Raw genomic sequence first — 21,777 nt, forward strand, 5'->3', positions numbered from 1 at the left:
ATAAGGGATCTTTCTGTAATTTGGATCTCTATACCTTAAGTCTGATTAAAAAAAATCACCTGAACCTTAATGAACCCCAGTAGGATTGTTTTGCCTCCAGTAAAGGTTAATTATATCTTAGTTTGGTTAAAATGAAAGGTGATGTCTTTTTATTACAGGGAAAAAATTTGAATTGCTTGCTTACAATCAAGTCTATGGGAGAAAGCCTTCCTGTAATTCAGAGCTTTCTGGATAACAGATAGCCCTATCCACTCTAACTGCATTGGCTAAACACAGAGCCATTACTTATCAAAAACCCCTCACTCCTCTAAAGTAAAAGCAAAAGGAAAAGCATGTTTTTAATACCGCTCCGAATGTCAGCTTTAGGATTACAGGTTGTCCAAGTCACTGTTATTCAAACTATTCCACTGCATTTTTATTTCATGTTTGTCTGCTTAAATGTGAAGATGATTCAACAGTTTCCTGCAGCTGCAGAGCAGACATGTAATACTTGATCATTTTACCTGCTGGATAAAGCTAAATATGAGTTGTAAAAGCATGAGAGGTTGGAAAAAAAGTTGCCTCACCCAATTTTGTGGCCACACCGCCCAATTACCATGTTCATTTTACAAAATTTGGCAGGTTATGAAAGTTTGAAAATATTTATTTTTTTTCCAGTTATTACAGTTTTGCAAATGAAGGTGAATTGCCCTTTAAGCTGTGAGTCTTAACTTCTCCCAAGGGACCTGTTATCTTATATTGTTATCTTATATTGTTACAATTACTTATTTGCTTATCTCAAAATCGTTACAAAAGTATCTTATCTGCTGCTGTGGCTGTTCCCTCTCTGCCAAAAGCCAATTAAGTTAGAAACACTGTTTCTTTTTCTGGCTGTTCAGTGCTGAGAAAATCAAGAAAAAGAAGGACTGAGCTGTCAAAAGAGAGACTGTCCACTCCGAAAACGGGACAGTTGGGAGGTATGGAGAAGGTGTCTATGAAAAGATAATTATCTTTTCATAGACAGTATTAGACTGGTGAATAGTAAACTCAGGAAAAGCTGGATGAATGGGTCCCTGGAGTGAATGGAGGAGAGCAGGGTGGGCTTCCATTCCTTGATCAATTAAAGGTTTTCCAGCTGTCAAGATAGTGGTAGCTAAGTAATTAGGCCGTAGGTGAGATGCATTTAAAAAGAAGTGTGTGACTACACCTCAGTGCTTCCCCCCGGAGACCTCCTGGAGCTGGAGGAAGGCGAGGGGCTGTGGACACCTCCAAATGCAGAATGTGTGATTGTGTATAGCTGGGAAGCAGATTGAGAGTGATGCTCCACTGACCTGAAGTGTTGGAGAGAGCTTCAAAGGACTAGTGAAAGTAAGAGGGGGTGAAAAGTCGACAGCTGCTGCTTCACACCCATCGCAAAACTATGCCAGGCGAAAATTTGCTGGGACAATACTAATTTACTAAAATGCGAAGTTTCGTCCTGGCCGATGGACGATGGCAAATTATCGCTGGCGTTACTTCAGCAATGTGAGCAAATCAAAGCGAAGATGCACTAGCATTCAATTCTGCCTTGCGCAAATTTGTTAGAGGTCTTGCTCTCTGGCAAATTTGCATATGACGGTATATTTAAAGTTAAATGGACGTCTTTAGGTTACATGTTGCATCTAATACATTACATTAACACTGATAACTAGACATGTCCAGGGAACCTTAATAAAGTCAATAGAGTCGTTTTAATGCCCTACACATGAGCCCACTGTAAAATAATGTTCCCATATGATAGAAAATGTATGGGGGAAACTGGTTGCACAAAAATATTTTTTTTACGACTTTTGCAGCCTATCACCCTGAAAAAAGGAAAAGACGACAGCTTTTTTTGAACTTAGAAATTTTTCGACTCAGAAAATATGATGTAAGTAACTGAATATTGAGGAAGATCTATGCACTCCATTGCACTTCTCCTGGTCTGAGCTGGCGAAGGCAAGTCTGGTGAAAGAGGTAACGTTCAGTAAAATCCACATTTTAGTGAATTTGCGGAGTAACATCCATTTGACAGATCAAAAAGTCGCCTGGCGATAGAGTGAGAATCACCGCTATCATCTATCTCTTTCGTAGCGAAGTGACGCCTGCGCCCGTTAGTAAATTATTGATGTCCCTGCAGGCGGTAAGTGTGAGAGGATTCTGGGACTTGTGTACACTGAAAGCTGTAAACGTTGGAAAGTTGTGTTAATATGTACACCAATGTGTGTGTTGAACTGGGACTGTTAATACTATGTGAAGCTAGTATGCTAAGAAATGGATTTTGTGCCTAATGTCAGCCAAGACGCAACCATGAAAGTTGGTGTCAGACTCCATTTCTGTGCTTATTCTGTGCCGTCGCCTACTGCATTAGCTAACTGAATGTCAGAGTTCTTATTAGAATTATTCTTCCCCCTTCTCCCTATTCAATGTGCCTAGTCACAAACAAGCAGTATAAAACAATTTTGCAGCACTTACTCAAGTTTTGCTGCTCCATACAATATGTGCGCAAAGTAGATCAATTTCTGCAATGTGTAGGAGATTAGGGTCCCTAAAATGATCTGATTGTGTCTAGTAACTTCTAGTCACACCACTGGTCAGAGTTACCTATCCTGCAGCCTTTAAAGGCAGTCTTTATCCCAGTTCATATCCCATACCATGACCTTGCAAGCAAAAAAAAAAAAATACACTGAATACTACTGTATCTGAGTGTGCTTCAGCCATTGCAGGGATACTATTAAACGATACAGAGACAAACTAAAATAATAATAATAATAAATCCCAAAAATTATACATTTTCCAAGAAGAAAAAGTCAAATTTACAAGCATATATGCATTACATTTGTTGGAAAAATGCAGCAAAACAGAACAAACCAAAATATGATCATATAAATACATGAACGCTTAGTAGGGCCTTTGTAGTAACATCTGCAGTTTGAAAAAAATGTTGTTTGGTTCCTAATATTGATTCTAAAATCCTTACAGTACATACTATAAATCAAATGCATGGAAGCTATTCATGACTGCAACATTCAAAGCCACGGCTGAGTCCCTAGGTACAGAATAGGAGAAACGTCAGTCAGAGCAGGCACATGCTGTGTTCTCCTTCATCTGAAAGCAGCAAGCGCAACTTTGGGCAGGCGCCAATCACAGCTGTGAGTAGTTCCGAGGACACATGCAAGATCCCAGGCAATCATTAACTGACTGGTACCAGCAGCAGGAGCCAATGTTTATCTTTTGTTTTTACAAGTGCATCATCTTGGCAGTTTTACAATGTTTTTCCCAAAAACCTTTTTAATAAGCATACCTCAACAAAATGATTATTCTCCAGCAGCACATACTGTATATTCGAGCTTAACGATGATCATAAAAATGTAAGTGTATATCAGCAGTTGTCTGTATGGCTATTCATTTCCATGCCAATTTGGAAGTATACTCTTCTCATCAATGGCTGATCTGATCACATATGTACATTTAAGTATGAATTGCATCTGATTAGCCAGATGGGAGACTCTGGAGTCTCACTGATTGAACACACTTAGATTTTTAACTGGCCTTACACGGACTGATCCTTTTTGTGATTAAACTGATAGGCAGGAAGACTAGGAAGACTAACATTTACCCTATTTCCTAGAATTGAGTTATCATTCAGCCTTTTACTTTAAAGGGATTCTGTAGATTTTTATGATGTGGTTTTTATTTCTAAATTTTCTAAATTACATTGTTTACACTGCAAATAATTCACTCTACAATATAAAATTCCATTCCTCAACCAGCAAGTGTATTTTTTTATTTGTAATATTGGTGTTTAGGCAGCCATCTCAGGTCATTTTGCCTGGTCATGTGATTTTAGAAAGAGCCAGCACTTTAGGATGGAACTGCTTTCTGGCAGGTTGTTGTTTCTCCTACTCAATGTAACTGAATGTGTCGCAGTGGGACCTGGATTTTAGTATTGAGTGTTGTTCTTAGCTCTACCAGGCAGCTGTTATCTTGTGTTAGGGAGCTGCTATCTGATTACCTTCCCATTGTTCTGTTGTTGTGGCTGCTGGCTGGGAGGAAAGGGAGGGGGTTGATATCACTCTAACTTGCAGTACAGCAGTAAAGATCGACTGAAGTTTATCAGAGCACAAGTCTAATAACTGGGGGCAGCTGGGAAACTGACAATATGTCTAGCCCCATATCAGATTTCAAAATAAAATATTAAAAAATCTGTTTGCTTTTTTGAGAAACTGATTTCAGTGCAGAATTCTGCTGGAGCAGCACTATTAACTGATGCATTTTGAAAAAAAACTTTATTCCCATGACAGTATGCTTTTCAGTAACTCATGGCTGTAAGCACTGTATGCATACTTATTCATTTTGAGAAAATAAAACTCTGTAAGTGATATGTATTAAGTAGTATTTGTGAGGATTCAGGGAATTTTGCATGCCTTATTTTGAAGCTGTAACAAAATTACTTATCTCCTCCCTGACTGTTCATCAGATCTACTCACAAAATAGATTCTTGAATGTCGGCTTATCACAGCAGTTGGTATCGTAATGGTGCAGGGGAGAACCAGTTTTCTTAAATGTCTGGAAAAGAAGCTCTGATAGTGTAATATTGCCGGAGCTCAATATCAGAGCTCAATGTGCGATAAGCAACACCAAGATGGAGGCCGGGGAATTTCTCTTTCGCTTAACGGGACTGGCACAGAGGTGAGAGGATCTGGTCACGTGCCTGTGAAACCCTGACGAAACATGCTGAAGTCGAGACTCCGCTGCCCTGTCCCTGGGCCTGTCGAGACAGAGAAGCGGCACTTCTACAATTCACGAGCTCCGGCAATATTACACTATTAGAGCTTCTTTTCCACACATTTAAGAAAACCGGTTCTCCCCTGCACCATAACGATAACAACTGCTGTGATAAGACAACATTCAAGAATCTATTTTGTGAGTAGATCCAATGTTTCATTAACCCCTGGAAAGAAGCATGCTACACTATATTTCGTTATCTTTAGGTACTGGCAATTAACTTTTTCAATCGTGACCGCACAATGTTTCACACTTTGGACATGCTGACTCGAGTATAAGCCGAGGTAGACTTTTTCAGCACATTTTGGGTGCTACAAAAACTTGGCTTATATTATTACATAATATCAACAAAACGGGCAATTCTCAAAAACTCTTGAGATCTCCATGGCTAGGAGTTGTTATGCCATATTTCAAATGGGTAAAAGAAGGCAGGCAAAAGGTCTAAAAAATGCAATAGGGAGAAAATATAAATCTTACCGTGAAGTGGAATAAGATGATTGTGTCTATTATTTCTATATAATCCTTTAATTTCTTTTTATTTCTCAGGAAAACAACTTTCTTTCTTCTTTTCACAAACCTGTTCAGTTGGTAAAAGAATAAAGGGTAAACATCAAGACAAGTATAACCATGGTTTGTCAGTTGGTTTCCAAAATCAGTATTTCAATAATTTCCACCTAATTTTTCAGCCTATCTGGAAAAAGGCAGCTAGAACTTCATATACAGTCAGGGGTGATCCTGGCCCCTCCGCCGCCTGAGGCAGCAGCAGTTGCTGCTGCCCCCCCTCCCCTGGAAATTCGCTCTTAAAGTACCAGGACCAGCATTTTTGCTGCCCCTGGTACCTAGCGGGGCGCTGCCGCCTGAGGCGACAGCCTCAAATCGCCTCATTGGTGAAGCACCCCTGTATACAGTACCTACTTTTCAAATGACTTCATATTCCTTTATTCTTTCTGTTTAAAATAATCTATTCCATGATGCCTACAGAAAAGATGTCACAATATTTTTATGCACAGAACAAGGAATTACAGACACTAAGAATTATATGACTGTGGGACAGATTTAAAGATATCCTTTCTTTTCCCAAGAGTTTTAAAGTTAAATTGAATTGTCAGAAACAAAAATGGTAATTTTTTTCTTTAGCCTTGCTTTGTGATATGTTATGGACATGGTAATTAAGATGTATGACCATTAAATGGGGGTCGTCAAAAACATTTCTATTGCGCTACACGCAGCTGATATTTTTGTCCCTCTTTACATTTTTCAAATGTTGGAAGGAATGGTAACAGTATTGTCCCCCCCCCCAACCTGGATAAGTACTCTTTAATTCCTCTAGTTAGACTGTATGGCCAAAGATCACAGAGCAAAGTGGAGACAAGAAAAGAAGAATTATTACTGCGGAAGAGTTTTAGCAAACAAAATACAATGCTGGTGTTGCTAGGCTACAGCTCCCTGAGTGCTTTAGCCCTTGATAATATGTTTGAGTATTCTGGAAGAAGCAGTTTTAGTGCTCCGTTTGGTTGGTATGTGCATTGGTTACTATAAAGTCTGCAGTTCCACATGTGCAGCCAGATTGTGTGTTTCTGTCAATAATCCCACTGTTTCAGGCAGTTGGCAAGGGAAGTGAGAAGTGTTTGTCTACCCAAATCGCAGAGATGATTCTGTCCTGACACCATTGGTGCCTGAGCAACTAGATCAGCTGCACAAGGCAGTCAGATGGCTGTTCAGATTTCAAATTAATTCTTGTGATCAACAACTTGTGATGACATTTCTTTACAACCTTGTTGAATTATTGACTAAAAATAATTCTTTAATATTTAATGACAAGAATTCGCATTTCATCAGCGAGACACTGTCATGTCACCACTGGCATAAGAGGCAGCCGTTGTTACTTATCAAAGGAGATTTAACATCCCAGAGAATAAAGCTCATCCCTGGCAGTTCAAGGCAAAATATGTAAATGGGCAATATTTACTTAAATATATATACCAGTTTGGTAAGATTCTTTAATATTCCACTTAAATTGATATAAATGATCTGTTGATTAATTATTCATTTGGGGGTATAGTTTTCCTTTAAAGTGGTGGTTTATGTTAACTAAGGATGTTATAGACTGTCCTATTCCTGACAACTTTGCATTTGCAATTGGTCTTTATATTTTTATAGATTTTTAGTTATTTGCCTTCCTATTCTTCATTATTTGTATTCTTCTTCTTCTTTCCAGCTTTCAAATGGGGTTACTGACTCCAAGAAAACAGTTGCTTTGTAAACTTAAAATTTTATTATTAATGTTACTTTTTTATTCATATACCAGTCTCTCATTCAATCCCCTGCCTAGTTGCTAAGGTAAACAGGACCTGTCCTCAGCAACTAGACAGATATTTCACAGTGGAGAGCTGCTGAACAAAGAACTAAATGACTTTAAAACTACAAAATTAAAAATTAAAACCAGTTGCAAATTGTCACAGGATATCGATGTCTGTGTCTAAGTTAATTTCAAGGTGGCAAACCAATTTATTCTTATGTTAGCAATAAAATAAATGTTTACTAAAACTCGACTATATTTAAAAAAGATTTAATCCCCTTAATATACCAATAATTATTCTCGGAAAAATTGGTGCAAGAAAAAAAGTATCAGCAAAATCTTTTTCAATTTGACCCTCGAATCATGGGATTTTTTCGAGTTGTCGCCTGAAAAACTTGCACTTATAGGAATCTCAAGAGAAAACAGTGCTAATAGGTAAAAAAAACATGTTCCAATTGTTAAAGGAATAGTTCAGTGTAAAGATAAAAACTGGGTAGATAGATAGGCTGTGCAAAATAAAAAATATTTCTAATATAGCTAGTTATCCAAAAATGTAATCTATAAAGGCTGGAATGAGCAGCTGTCTAACATAATAGCCAGAACCAACTTCCTGCTTGTCAGCTCTTTAACTCTGAGTTAGTCAGTGACTTGGGGGGGCCACATAGGATAAAACTGTTCAGTGAGTTTGCAATTGATCCTCAGCATGCATAATAAATTTGAGTTTTTCCCCTTTAAAAACTTGACCAGAAAAATTTGAAGTTTAATAATAAGGCCCCTACATGAAATATACATTTATAACTATCCACTGTAGATTACAATTACTAACAATAGAAATAAATCTATTCAAAATGATTATACCTTATTAATCAAGATAGATGTGTTACCCTAATTATAACATACAGTCTACTGTAAACAGAGATTAGATTTGACATTGTATTAATGTGATTACCATAGTTAAAAGACACAAAATGCAACATGACAGCAATCAGAATTGTGACACAACCACCTTCTGGATTTATGTCCCAGGTTGGGATGAGGAAGGGGTGTGAAATCAACTTGGGTATAATGGTGCATGGTATTTTAGGGGCGTGGTAAAAAATCCCCAATAATAATCTCTGAGCAGTTGTCATCTCTCAGCAGGTGTTGTGGTGTCATAATTATACAGGATGCAATTGCATCATATGTATGCAACCATATTTAAAAGGGATATGCTTTGATTTTCTATTTGTGCAGAAGGGAGGGGCAGACTTTAAATCCCATAAATATACTTCTCAGAATTTCATTATACAAGTGATGAAAACTATTAAACCCCAAAACTGTGTTAGCTATTATGAACAGTAAGCCATACGGACCTATAGGAAATACTTGCACATCTCTTCCCACCATTACCCAAGTGACCATATAAACCAATTTTTATGCGAACATTGTAAAACCTAAAAAAATCATCATCAGTAAAACTTAGTAAAAATCATTCAAAGTATTATCAATGACTTAAACCATGGCAAAGCTTGTAGTGTAGCATCATCAATTCTTAAAGCATAATGGCTCATTAAAACTCCTCCAGGAGGGCCAGCAGTCTAATTCATGCAAAGGGTCCGCCAATGGAAATGCTCTGTGTCCACTGAATTCCCTGTTTTTTGTTAATGTAATTGTAATTGCACTGTGCGCTTTGTTTAAAGCACAATATCAGCATGCCAATTTGTAATCTCCCTGATTTACAGCGATGTAGTGCTGGCAGGTATACTTCTTCTTGAGGCATCCAATTACATTTGTAATGTTTGGGATACTTACTTTAAAGAGCTCAGTTGTGCAACTGTAGAGTTTTATTGAAAGTTCAGTTCCCCTGCTGTGTGGATATTGTAGTGTGTTTGACTTATAATATATTTCTTAAAGGGTATAATGTACAACCATGTTTAAAAGAACTGTAACCACTAAGGGGGGAATTTCCTCGTTTGCCGCCGGTGAATAAATTCGCAAATTTGCAGCGGATATTTGCCAGTGTCAAAGTTTTTTTAACACCGGCAACAGAATCGACGCTGGCGACAATTTAGATGCCAGCGATGATTACCAGACGCCCATTGACTTTAAAAATAACAGGACAAGTTTGCCCATCACTGACAGTAACAATAAAAAATGTTTTAAAGGTATAGCAATGTAATATAATGCTGTCCTGCACTGGTACAACTGGTGTGTTTGCTTCAGAAAGACTATGATAGTTTATATAAGCAAGCTGCTGTGTAGCCATGGGGGCAGCCATTCAAGCACAGGATACACAGTAGATAAATTCTGAATAATCCCATTGTATACTATAGAGCTTATCTGTTATCTGCTGTGTATCCTGTGCCTTTTCTCCCTTTTCAGTTTTGAATGTCTGCCCCCATGGCTACACAGCAGAGTGTTTATATAAACTATAGTAGAGTTTCTGAAGCAAACTCAGCAGTTTTACCACCACAGGGCAACATTACATGATTTTTTCATTACTTTAATACACTTTAATTTTTTGTCGTTACTGTTCATTTAATCCAAATGTTGCTGGACACAGTGATTGATTCAGGCTGGAAAAACACTTTGGTTACCTTCACATTCATGACGTCAGCACACACCAACAAATACAATTTTTGTACCAGTGCAGGGTAAAAGTACATTATATTTAAATGTTACTGATCCTTTAATACTGTATGTACTAGATAAGCAAATACAATTAATCCCTGGTACATGGTACACCAGAAAGTTTTTTGCTTTATATCGATTTGTCAGATCCACAGAAAAAAACAGGGTATGAGCCTTTAATTCAGCTCTTCAAGGTTGTGAACCTAACGTTGTTCTCAAATGCAAAATAATTCACCTTTAAGAACTCTAGCTATTAATGCTCTGCCAGTCCTCCTGCTGTTATCTAACATTGGCAGTTTATGCTACAGGCTTGGTATGCTGATGTAACTGCTGATATCAAGAACCTAATTCTCTTTAGACTTTGACAAGAAAAAAATTTGATTAACGCCTTCAGAACCAGCTACATAAATAAAGAATAGCGAGTTAGGTGTACAAGCTCCAGGTAGGGGTCTCATTGGAATAAGTGGGCTGCTAGCCCTGAGCAGCTTTTTTCAAACAGCATCTTTAATAATTAATCTCCTGGTATTGGTTAGATTGAGGTACAACTTGAATATTGTTTACACCCTTAGAGAAAAGTACCTTCCGTCCTCCCATTGAGCTCCACAGTTTTCCAAGGTAAACCATGTCATGCAAACATCATTAGAAATGCAGGGAAAATCTCCAAAACAAATCCTGCCTGCTGGCCTATATCAGCCATTCTGGTTTCTATATGTCAGATAGTGTTTTGGCCTGCAAATGTTGTAATCAACATTAAGAGAATAATCACAGTGCAAATTAGGTGCAGGATGCTGGAAAAAAAATGTGTGAATCAGTTTCTTACCATTCTCTGCTGAAGTGTTTCTTTAATTAACAAAGAAGTAGGCTAGAATTGCATTTAATTATGTTTTGAGATTCTGTACCAGCCTAAAGCAACCACAGCCTTTAGCTATGAAGATATGTGCTCTCAAAGATGCCCCAGTAGCTCCCCATCTCTTTACTGCTTTTTCTTCTCAACACATAGGGGGTTATTTACTAAAATCCCAAATTTTCTCACTTTTCTGACCTCCTTTTGCTTCAAGGGACATTGTCAAATCATATCTTTATTTTTTTCACACCTAAACTTTAACAGCATTTTACTAAAAGGAATTCTTATTGCATATAAAAAGAGACCAACTATTCTTTCATTAATGTCCAACACTGGGGATTTCCTTCTTGACTCTTGCGTATTACACCCACTTACTGCAAAACAAATGCATTATAACTTTGTTGTGACAAGCAATAACTGTCAGTTGTATGTATGTGTTTCCATGCACTATATATATATATATATATATATATATATATATATATATATATATATATATATATATATTTGCAGAAGAAAGCGACACTCACAGGAAGTTTTTTTTTGATGCAAAATATTCGTGTATATTCGTGGAATAAATACACGAATATTTTGCATCAAAAAAAAAACTTCCTGTGAGTGTCGCTTTCTTCTGCAAATATCCATTTATTTTGGCTGGCACCCAGGTTTTGACGCAGTTAACGGAGTGCACCTTTGGATTTCGTATATATATATATATATATATATATATATATATATATATATATATATATATATTACTATACCCAGACCTATTATATAGTAATTCTTATGGGGGTTATTTATTAAAGTACGAATGCCAAAAACTCAAAATTTTTTGTGATTTATTATACCCCGAGGATGGAAAAAGATTGTATACAAGTCAGTGGGAGAAGTCCCGAAGTTATTTTGATCTGCGCTGGGTTTCATGCAAAAATCTAGAAAAATCTGAGTTTTTGGGCGGAAAATCCTAAAACAATTGTACGATTCGATCATTTCGTATGATTTTCGCGATTTTTTCATGTTTTTTTCCCACACTGGAATTTTCTGGGAAAATGTATTGATAAATAAGGGGAAATAACCTGTGTGGATTTGGTCGGAGTATATTTCAGAAAATATTGAGATAAATTCGGATTTTGATAAATAACCCCCTATTAGTCTAATTATCTAATCAATTGTTTAAGAAAAGTGTTTACAGCATTTCCTTTTGTACATTAATACATATCTGCATCATTTTTTAAATAGTGCACTTTAAAATAATAACAAATTTGATTTGATAATATGTTGCACAAATATATTTAAAGTGTAATATAATGAAAAGTCTGCAGCTAATCAGCAGGTAACATTGTGTACAATCTAACACCCGAGTGGTTTCTATCGTTTACTAAATCTGCAGCAAATGCACTCATTCCCACCTTTAAAGTTTATTATTTTTCCTTCAGGGAAATGGTTGGGCAAGGGGCATAAAACATTAGCAGTGACACTTTAGAACAGCTTAGAACATGTACAACTAACATCAGCAATGGTGACTGAGAGATTTATACTATAGCCTTCAAATGAAAGTGCTGTCATTTGATGAAGGAAATCTTGTAACATTCTTTCTTTTAAGTCAATGATAATTGATAATGACAATTGGAAAACAAATTCACATTTACTGTATGACAATTAGTCTTTCTAATGACAATGCACCAGAACAGCAGTTATTTACCCCATGCTATGCATCTTATCATACATTTTAAATACTAAAGCAACTTAAATAATATCCCAGGCCATGTCTCTGTCCTTTAAGATTACATGTCTATCCCATAGGATAGGATGCCAGGAGCAGCATAGGCACAAAGCCTCAACAAAGCATTATAAAAAAATGTGCCAGATGGGATCCCCAAGTGTGCAGACCCTCTATATTCTGGAATATTGGGGAAGGAGATGGATGAGTGCAGGAAATGTTATTGATGACTCCAGCAGAAAAAAAGGCAGCATTGTACAGGTATAGGATCTGATCCAGAATGCTTGGGACCAGGGGTATTCCAGATAACAGATCTTTCCATCATTTGGATCATACCTTAAGTCTACTTGAAAATTATTTAAACATTAAATAAACCCAATAGGCTATTTTTGCTTCCAATAAGGATTAATTATATCTTAGCCTATAGTACAAGGTGCTGTTTTATTACAGAAAAAAAGGAAATCATTTTTAGAAATTTGGATTATTATTATAAAATGGAGTCTACGAGAGATGGCCTTTCTGTAGTTCGGAACTTTCTTGGATAGCGGGTTTCCTTGTAACAGATCCCATACCTGTACTTCAATGCCATATACTGCTCTGTTACAAGTATTATAGCGTACCCTGTGCATTTGAACTCCCTCCCCATTGTACTTATACTGTATTTAAATAAAATCCTCAAGTCATTGAGTCACAAGCAGTCACATTCAATATATTGGAAAGAATCAAGTGTCAATCGATCGTGACACCTGCTTTTTAGCAATGCTATTGATCTTTTGAGCTTTTAAGAGCTGAGGAGGTCTGTAACGCAATGTGATGCTTGAACAGGGGACCACATACGGTTTTAATGAAAGTACTCAATGAACATCTGTTTGAGTTACTTTACAGATACACAGAGCATGTACAGGCGTGTATTATTTAAAACACAAATGCATGTACTGTATGAGGAAAAATACATGCAAATGTGGTGTTATGCATTATACAGTATTTCCCACCCCATTATTAATTCGAACAATGAAGTACTAAAAATTCTTACATGCTGTGTTTTATAAAAAAAATACTTTGCATGCAACACATTGAAATAAATGCTTGCAAGTACTGTTCAATTAAACATGACTACTGCAGTTTTGCATGCATTTACATTGCATTCATGAAGCATTAAAAATTCATGTAAAAACATGAATCTTGCACTCCTGTTTATGAGCTACTACATAAGGCAAGAGTTAGAGCTGAAGCATGACAGTTGCTGGGTCAGACATTTAAAGGAGAACTAAACCCTGAAAATGAATATAGCTAAAAATACCATATTTTATATACTGAACTTATTGCACCAGCCTCAATTTGCAGCTTCTCAATAGCAGCAATGATCCAGGACAGGGGGTCACCATCTTGGAAAGTGTCTGCGACAGTGGGCTCTGAGCAGCTATAGGGAAGCTAAGCCTAGGGGTCATAGCAAATTATCAAGAAAAAAATGAGGTTAGTCTGTAAGACTGACTATTAAATTCTGATGCTAGTTGCACAGGTTTCTCTGCTGCCATATAGTAATTATCTGCATTAATTACTAACCAGCCTTATATTGTGACATTTAGATTATTTGTGTAATATATATTTTGAGTTTGTCCCTAAGCTCAGTAAGTGAAAGCAGCACAGAGCATGTGCAGTGAATCAGCTGAAAAGAAGATGGGAAGCTACTGGGGCATCTTTGGAGACACAAATCTTTATTGCTTAAGGACTGTGGTTGCCTTGGGCTTGTACAGAAGCCCAAAACATAATGTATAACATTTCTAGCCTGCTTCTTGAGTTAAGCTTTAGTTCTCCTTTAAATTTATTTGAACAGGCACCAAGTTCCGCATTCCATCATGCAACTTCCTCAATCTGTGGCTAAGATCAAAAATGCAGTGGAATATATATGGAATAATGAATCCCCTATTGTATATATAAGGATATTACGTATCACCATGTAGATGATTTTTGAAGTTCACTACTTGCACTAGTCAAAACTAGGATTTGTAAAACACAATGTAACTGGCATCCAGCTCTTGTAGAGATTCAGTATGTAAAATTAGTAGTCAGTGGTAGTTATGTGAGGGTGTTCTGAAACCCATGGGTTCAGGTCAAAAGAAAGTGATAGCAGCAAGGTTTGGACAGGACTGCACAGTGTCAATCTGGCATCTTAAACATTATCTCCTTTTATATACCACCCCCCCTTGTCCCTTTAGCCCCACCCAGGAGTCAATAAGGACATGCTGGGATGAAACAGGCTACCGCTTTTGTTTACAAAAAAGAAATCAGCCAACCTAAAGAATGGATGGGCAGGATGCTGCCTGACTGTACTGACCTCTACCAACTCTAAGTAGTTCTGCAAGTTCTAGACTCCTGACCTTCCACTGAGCTTGTACACCTCTACCTGCTCCAGAGCCTACCACTAGCATTCACTTTATTAAACTCTTTCTTGCCTGTTTCCCCTAACTAGCCATTTTTTAAATAAAGTCTTTCCAGAACTAGAAATACAATCAAATTTAAGAGACATTGGCAAAGTAGGCAGTGCAATCTGTAAGTTACAAAAATGTCTCATAAATAACTTACAAAGTGAATAAAGCAAAACCAACCAATTTTACCTTACATTTTTTTGCCTGTCACAGTTTCTAGGCCAGATAAAGCTTTTTCCTCCCATACTGTGCTCCCAGTTGGAGCCCCATTATTGCTAGACCTGCCCCATAGCATTTATTCTTTGGCCTCCCCTCTGATGTCTTCAATGGGAAGAGGTAGAGCTGAGGGATTGGGTTTGGATGGGAGAGGAGGTTTTAAAAGGAAGGGTTTGTTCCAGGCGCAGGCCCACATTTTAATAACCTGTTCATCACTTTTAGAGGATGATATATGTTCAGCACCAGAGCACAGTCTGAAATCATTGCTTCTAACACTCATTATTTCCATTAGTTTTACAAGCAAGTGTTTTAAAAAAGTGGCATTAGCAGAGTTTTAAATCTAGTGACAATATAAATATTATGGCAGTATTTTATCAAGCACATAGATGTGCATTCTTTGTTTTCAGGAAAGAAAATTATGATTCTAGATTGAATGGCATGCCTCAACGTGTTCTTTGAGTTAATCATTTTGACAATTTCCTTTGCCATGAATCCTTTTGCATTAGCTGTTATTTTCTAATTGCCAGTTTATTTACATGTATAATGTGCAATTTAATTTAATATTGAAAATGAAAATGGCCAGGGGTTAAATAACCATAAATTCTATTTTACTAAATAACTTTACTAGACAGTTATAGCCAGTCATTCTGCAACTGGTCTTGTTTTTATGTTTTACATGTAGTATGTTTTCTTGCTGCTTCTTCGGTTTGCATTTTAAATATCTGTGTGGTTTCCAGCAATTCAGAGTGGTTTACAGACAGCAAACACTTGAAATGAATTCATTTCCCCAGTTCTCCAGAATAGCAAACTGGCATAATGGAATCCTGCTGACAAAACAGTCATAACAAAAGGCGAAGAGAGGAAGTTGTATACTTGCCTCGCAAGGACCAAACATGGAGTTGTTTTTATGGCTGATTTAGTTCAAGAAATAACAAAAACCATAGATTTGTTTGTAATCAAAACAATATGCAAGTAATTTTTGCCCAAGCCCTATTTATTGCACTCATGACGAACAAGGGGCTAAGACCTTAGACTTGGTCTAAAGAGCTACAAATGCAAAAAATATTGGTATTTTCATCTCTTTGAACGTTTTTAATTTTGTGTATTTTTATTGTATGGCCACATTCTATCAATCTATCAGAATAATACAGCTTTCACCATCAATTAGGTGCCTTACTGACATAGATCAGTCACTTGCCATCGACTGTGTGAGCTTTGTCATTTACAAAACTGTCACATGGAAAGTATATATCTCAACTTAATACCAAGGGAACAAAGTAGAGTAACTCAATCATTATAAATAAGCATTCGCATTCCATACCAAAATAAAGAATTACAATTTTGACGTCCAACACAATTACAATTTATCCAACTTTGTTTCTTAAGTTTATATTTTACATTAACAGTTTAAGGTCTAGGTATATAATCTTTTATCTATTTAGACCTAATCTGGAGTATGCAGTGCAGTTTTGGGCTCCAGTCCTTAAGAGGGATATAAATCAGCTGGAGAGAGTTAAGTTATGCAACTAAACTGGTTAGAGGGATGGCAAACTTAAATTATGCAGGTAGACTGTCAAGGTTGGGGTTGTTTTCTCTGGAAAAAAGGCACTTGCGAGGGGACATGATTACACTTTACAAGTACATTAAAGGACATCATAGACAAATAGCAGGGGACCTTTTTACGCATAAAGAGGATCACCGTACCAGAGGCCACCCCTTCAGACTAGAAGAAAAGATCTTTAATTTGAAGCAGCATAGGTTGCTCTTTACAGTCAGGACAGTGAGGTTGTGGAAGTACTGCTGGGTGGTGTTGTTATGGCTGATTCTGTTAGTGCTTTTAAGAGAGGCTTGGATGATTTCTTGGACAAGCAGACTATCCAAAGCTATTGTGATACTAAAATCTACAGTTAGTATAGTCATAGATATATATATATATATAAAGTGCATGGAGGAGTCAGTGTGTATGTACTGTATGGATGCTGGGTTTCATTTGGAGGGGTTGAACTTGATGGACTTTGTCTTTTTTTTTAGACTAAAAATTCCAGAAAATACCGTTATCCAGAAACCCTAAGCATATCACCTTAGCACCATCAATTTAGAGCTTAAAGCTACAGTCAGATATCAAGTTTTGGTCTTGCTTCTTATGTACCTGGCCCTCCTCCTTCTCACAAGTACATATCACTTTCTCCTAACAATAGAAACAAAACCACAATAATACACTGAGGAACCTAAACAAAAGGCAAACCTGTCTGTAGTTGGTATATGATCAATTGACCTGGTTGTTCTTTAAATCCCAGTTGGTGAGCTTTGGGTATTATAGGGTATCCTTGATCACAGAATTGTCAGAATGAATTTATTCTCATGTTCTAATGTTTTGTATACATATTTGGAAAGGGTCTCCTTGTTCTGTTCAATTTTCCAACCATAATAGAAAAATAAACCTGTGAGTTGGGAAATTGCACTTTTTTTGCAACTGTATGAGCATTTTTTTGATAAACCTAGGCATTTATATGTATTTATTTTATGACAAGAAACAAAACAAATCTATGCCATCATTGTTTGGAATATAATACACGGGTGAACATTTTGCACACGATACCAGCAATTCCAGGTTTGATATACAACAATAACTGTCTGAACTAAAATTGAATGCAGGAGGTTGGGGGTTGTGTCACATTTTATTTAAGCAGAGATAGAAAGTGAAACAGCTTGGGGGTGGAACTTTCAGTCCGTTGCACTGGAAATCAAAGGGGTAGGGTCATACCATGGATTCAAGTGCAGATTTTTTTTAACCATGTCAATCATACCTATTTAAAAGTTTGTCAATTAATTAAAAAATTAGGTGCCCCAGTTTGTTACAATCTGATTAGTAAATACATCAAGTCTATGATGAGCAACATCCCTAGTATACATTGTATGTAAGCAAGGATTTGGCTAGTACAGATCTGAAATCCTTATGAACAGCACACTTTATGTGTCTGATAGAGAATGTGAACTAATTGTGAGTACCAGAAGAAAGACAGTGAAATGAGTAGCATAGCCAAGGTCACTTGGGCACTTCCGTTCGAACCAGTATGCTATTGAATAGCTCTGATCAGACAAACACTTTAAAATGCAAAACTCATATGCCATGATCTTTTTGTTCTAATATAAAAATAGCTCTTGCTATAAATTTCAAACAAGACGGCTTTTAATTTTCAGCTGTGTCCCTTTTATCCAGTAGTTAAAAATTTCCTAAGCTACTAAGCAATAACCCAGCTCCTTTCCAGCATCTTGTACCTATAAATCTCCAGGTTTATTCTGCACATTAAGGAACTCTGCTGCCAAGAGACAAGGAGCTGTCCAAGCTCTACAGTGCTGATTCCCTCTTTATTCCAAACCATTTTTTCATTAAGAAACCTGCAATGTTTAGAGTTTTGCAGAATCTCAGGGGTTAAGAGATTTTGCAAGGAGCAAATACAGCAATAATCAGGGGTCTCTGTTAATAAGCATTGGGATGTGTTTTATAAATGAGCAATTAAGATCATTAAATATTAATGAAACCAACTACGCAGCAAAGGGTCTGCAGTTTTACTGGCAACCACACAGTTAAACCGTAATGCTAAATGATCTGGCCAACTACCTGTGGCCTTGGGCTTTAGAACAGTATTTTGCCTAGCATTAGGTTATTGGAAAACATTGCCGCAGATCATAGTTAGCGATTATCTGAATAAATCCTTGCTAATGACAGAAATCAGCTTGCAGGATATAACATCTGTCCCTATATTATTTATACAAAGACAAGCAGCTTTATACACTTCTGTTCTCATGATGAAAAGAAGCAACACTGCAGACTTGATTGTTGTACAGTAAGCCCATTACAGTGGCATTTTAGAGGATTTTTTTTGTTCTTCCTGCCAGTAGATCATAAGGAAAATATATATTGCAGTTAGAATGTAAATCAACAGCCTCAAGCAAATAAAGTGGAAAAATCAAGTGCAGCCCTGCACACAATAAACTGACATTGTAACTAGAATGCGGAGTACAGCAGCATCACAGCAGATGGGTTTAATAATGTCTTTAAGGGGCTTTAATGCACAAAATGAGCTACCCACCATCAAGAACACCAGATGCTTACCTACTGTAGCAGAAAAGGCATTTGCAATGGTCTAATATGTCTACACATATAATATGTTAATTACTCTGGCTTATTATGTTCGCATAATACATTCCAACAAGCTGTTTGGTTTGCTTGTTTGTAATGATAACAATATTAATCATAGAAATTATAATGATTGTCTCTAAGGGGATGCAGTGCTTTGCAGATCAGTATTAGCACTCAGTTAGTAAAGTAGTCTCCAGCTTTAAATCCACATATATGGACAGATAATTACCTGAATTCTGATTATATATAAAGGAGAAGAAAACAAAGCTGAGATGTTGCTGGAATCTTATTGATAAATCAATTCACATTTGAAAGCAGCTGGTGTAGACTTAGGAAGCGTGGGGCTCCAAGGCTGCACAGAGGAATGAAAGTTGCAGGCAGTGACTGATATACATAGTACATAGAATGAATGGAATTTTACCTGGCAGTTCAATAGCAGCCTTTTCCCAGAATAGCAGGTAGTCACGCTCCAGTAATGCACCCACACACGCACACACACGTATCCCTGCTCCTCTGTATGTATCAATCTCTCTGTTCTGTATCTTCCCAGCCATAGACTGATCCGCCCCCCCAGCAGAGTCTGCAGCTCAGGAGGCCAATGGTACTGGTATTCTGGCATGAATCACACAGCAGCCGCGGCCAATCACTGGGAAGGCTCTGTGCTTTGAGTAGAGGCTCCCAGAGATACTCACAGATTAGATGCTGCTGCTGCCTCTCTATAACAGCACACAGGCATTGGGAAGAAAGCCTTGTGTCTTGTGTCCCAGTCAATCACAGGCTTGCACTGGGTGAGGCAGGGTTCAAGAGAGCATTACAAATGTCTGAAATCCTGCACTGTGATAAAAGAAAGCACTCAATAAACTCTTGCTTAACCATTCTGGTACTGCTGGAGCTTTCCTGTAGAATCTCCTTGCTGTGACTATGGGTTGCTTTGGGGCACACTCACAACAAGGTATATACTGTGTATAGGTATCAAATATATAGGTACCCTCAGGACCTGCAGTGTTACTGGGGATATTTTCAAATTCTTTTAGCTTCTCACAGTTTGTGCCAGTGGAACTATAAATTGATGCAATCAGTGGCATTCTTTGAAAGTTGTCCCTACAACTTAAACCAGAGAAAACAACATCTGTTCCATTGGGGCAAAAAAAAGTTTAAAGATTTGAAAATATTGCAGTTGATTGTATTAAATAAAATGTACAAATCACCTATTACCTACTGTAGATTATTTATGGGGGACAGGGGGCTGTGGAGCTGGAGTCTATATAAGTTATGGGTATAACAAAACAGCAGGGAGGGTCTAGAAAAGGATTAGAATGCAGCAGGGAGAGAGAGAGCGCTGCAGTCATCCTCTCTTTCTTTCTCTAAAGGCTGCACAGGCACTTGAGCATGGTTGGACTGGGATTCAAAACAGGTCCTGATGTTTAAATATACTGAGGCCCACACAGCCCCCACCAGACCTCTAAATAGTAACTGCCTCATGCATCTTACAGCATCCCCTCTGGCATTTGCCAGAATCCACCGATTGCCATTCCAGGCCTCACCAGAACCTTCTGTTTTTATGTGCATCACTGCTGTGTCAGGGCAGCCATGTGCCGGGCAAGAGGGCAAAATAATATTAAGACCTTACATGTCACTTTCTAAAACTGTTGATTTGAAGATGTTTTGAGCTTAGATAGACCCAGGCTGTCTGCGAAACAATTATTTTTGAATTATAATTCAAAAATCATGTTACAATTCAAAAACCATATGTCTGATAGATGTGAGCCTCCAGTGTCTGTTTGAATTATCTGTATTAGAGTCCACCAGACAGTTCACCTCTTACATACAATCAGCAGGTATTAAAGGCTTTATAATTGTGGAGCCGACTCATTTGCATCTCCACGAGGGTGAATTATACACTTACAATAATATAATCATTTTCCCACAGTCCCTAACTGCTACAGCTCTCTGTCCCTGCCTTTTGCCCATTAATGAAATCATGTTCCCTCCCTACCCTCAGTGTTCTCCTCTGTAGATCTTTATATTGTACTTCTTAGCAAATAACTGCCACCGTGCCTGCTCCATTCATCCCTTTCTCTAGCTCAGTGACAGACAAACAGTAAATCCTCTACCTCTAGAGGCCAGGTGCAGATCAGACTGTAAGGAAAAGACAAGTTAGATGCTGCTTTAGTAGCCTGGCAGATGAAGTGTATAATTGTGTGCTATTGAACACAGTTCACTTAAGGGGAACTCAACAGTTCTCTCTGTTCACCTGCATACAATTTTAAGCAGCATATTTATCAAAGGGTGATGTTTTTTCTTTCCAGTGAGGCTGAAATGTGCCCTTGACCTCCTCCTTTTTATCCTTACTGCCAAAGCTTTTAGTTAGAACATACTTGTGTGATGCTTCACAATACTAAGGTATTCTATTTCCTGTGCACCTTTATATGAATAATGCACCTTAGCTCAATTAGAACATCAGCTAAAATGAATACTGCTTTAATGAAATCCCTAAGCTTTCCGAAGGTGCACAGCCTTTTCATTATGGTGTAGGGGACTGGTAAATTAGTCTCCCTGTATTATTCAGCAGGCAGTCCCCTAGTGTTATAGACACCTAACTGGGTCCTAAAATAAATTTAGGAGGGGGACCTGTTTCCTTATCCTGCTTAAAGCTATGCCCCTTGGTGTTCTCAGCAGTGCTCAGTAGATGGCACTGTGCTAAAGTCCTTGGCAGCCATGTGCTCAGGG

At 37.6% G+C, this 21,777-nt stretch overlaps 1 protein-coding gene across 1 annotated transcript in view; it reads right to left on the reverse strand.

Annotated features, from left to right (window-relative positions):
* Positions 1–19,702, reverse strand: part of LOC108719989 (transmembrane protein 108) — a 105,784-nt gene extending 86,082 nt beyond the window's left edge. Inside the window, exons 1-2 of the mRNA XM_018269338.2 lie at positions 19,469–19,702; positions 5,263–5,362 (exon numbers count right to left, since the gene is read on the reverse strand). The gene's annotated coding sequence lies outside the window, so the exon portion shown is untranslated. The remainder of the gene's footprint in view (positions 1–5,262; positions 5,363–19,468) is intronic.
* Between the last annotated feature and the right edge of the window lie 2,075 nt (positions 19,703–21,777).

This window comes from Xenopus laevis, chromosome 6S, assembly GCF_017654675.1.
Source record: "Xenopus laevis strain J_2021 chromosome 6S, Xenopus_laevis_v10.1, whole genome shotgun sequence".
Classification (NCBI taxonomy): domain Eukaryota; kingdom Metazoa; phylum Chordata; class Amphibia; order Anura; family Pipidae; genus Xenopus; species Xenopus laevis.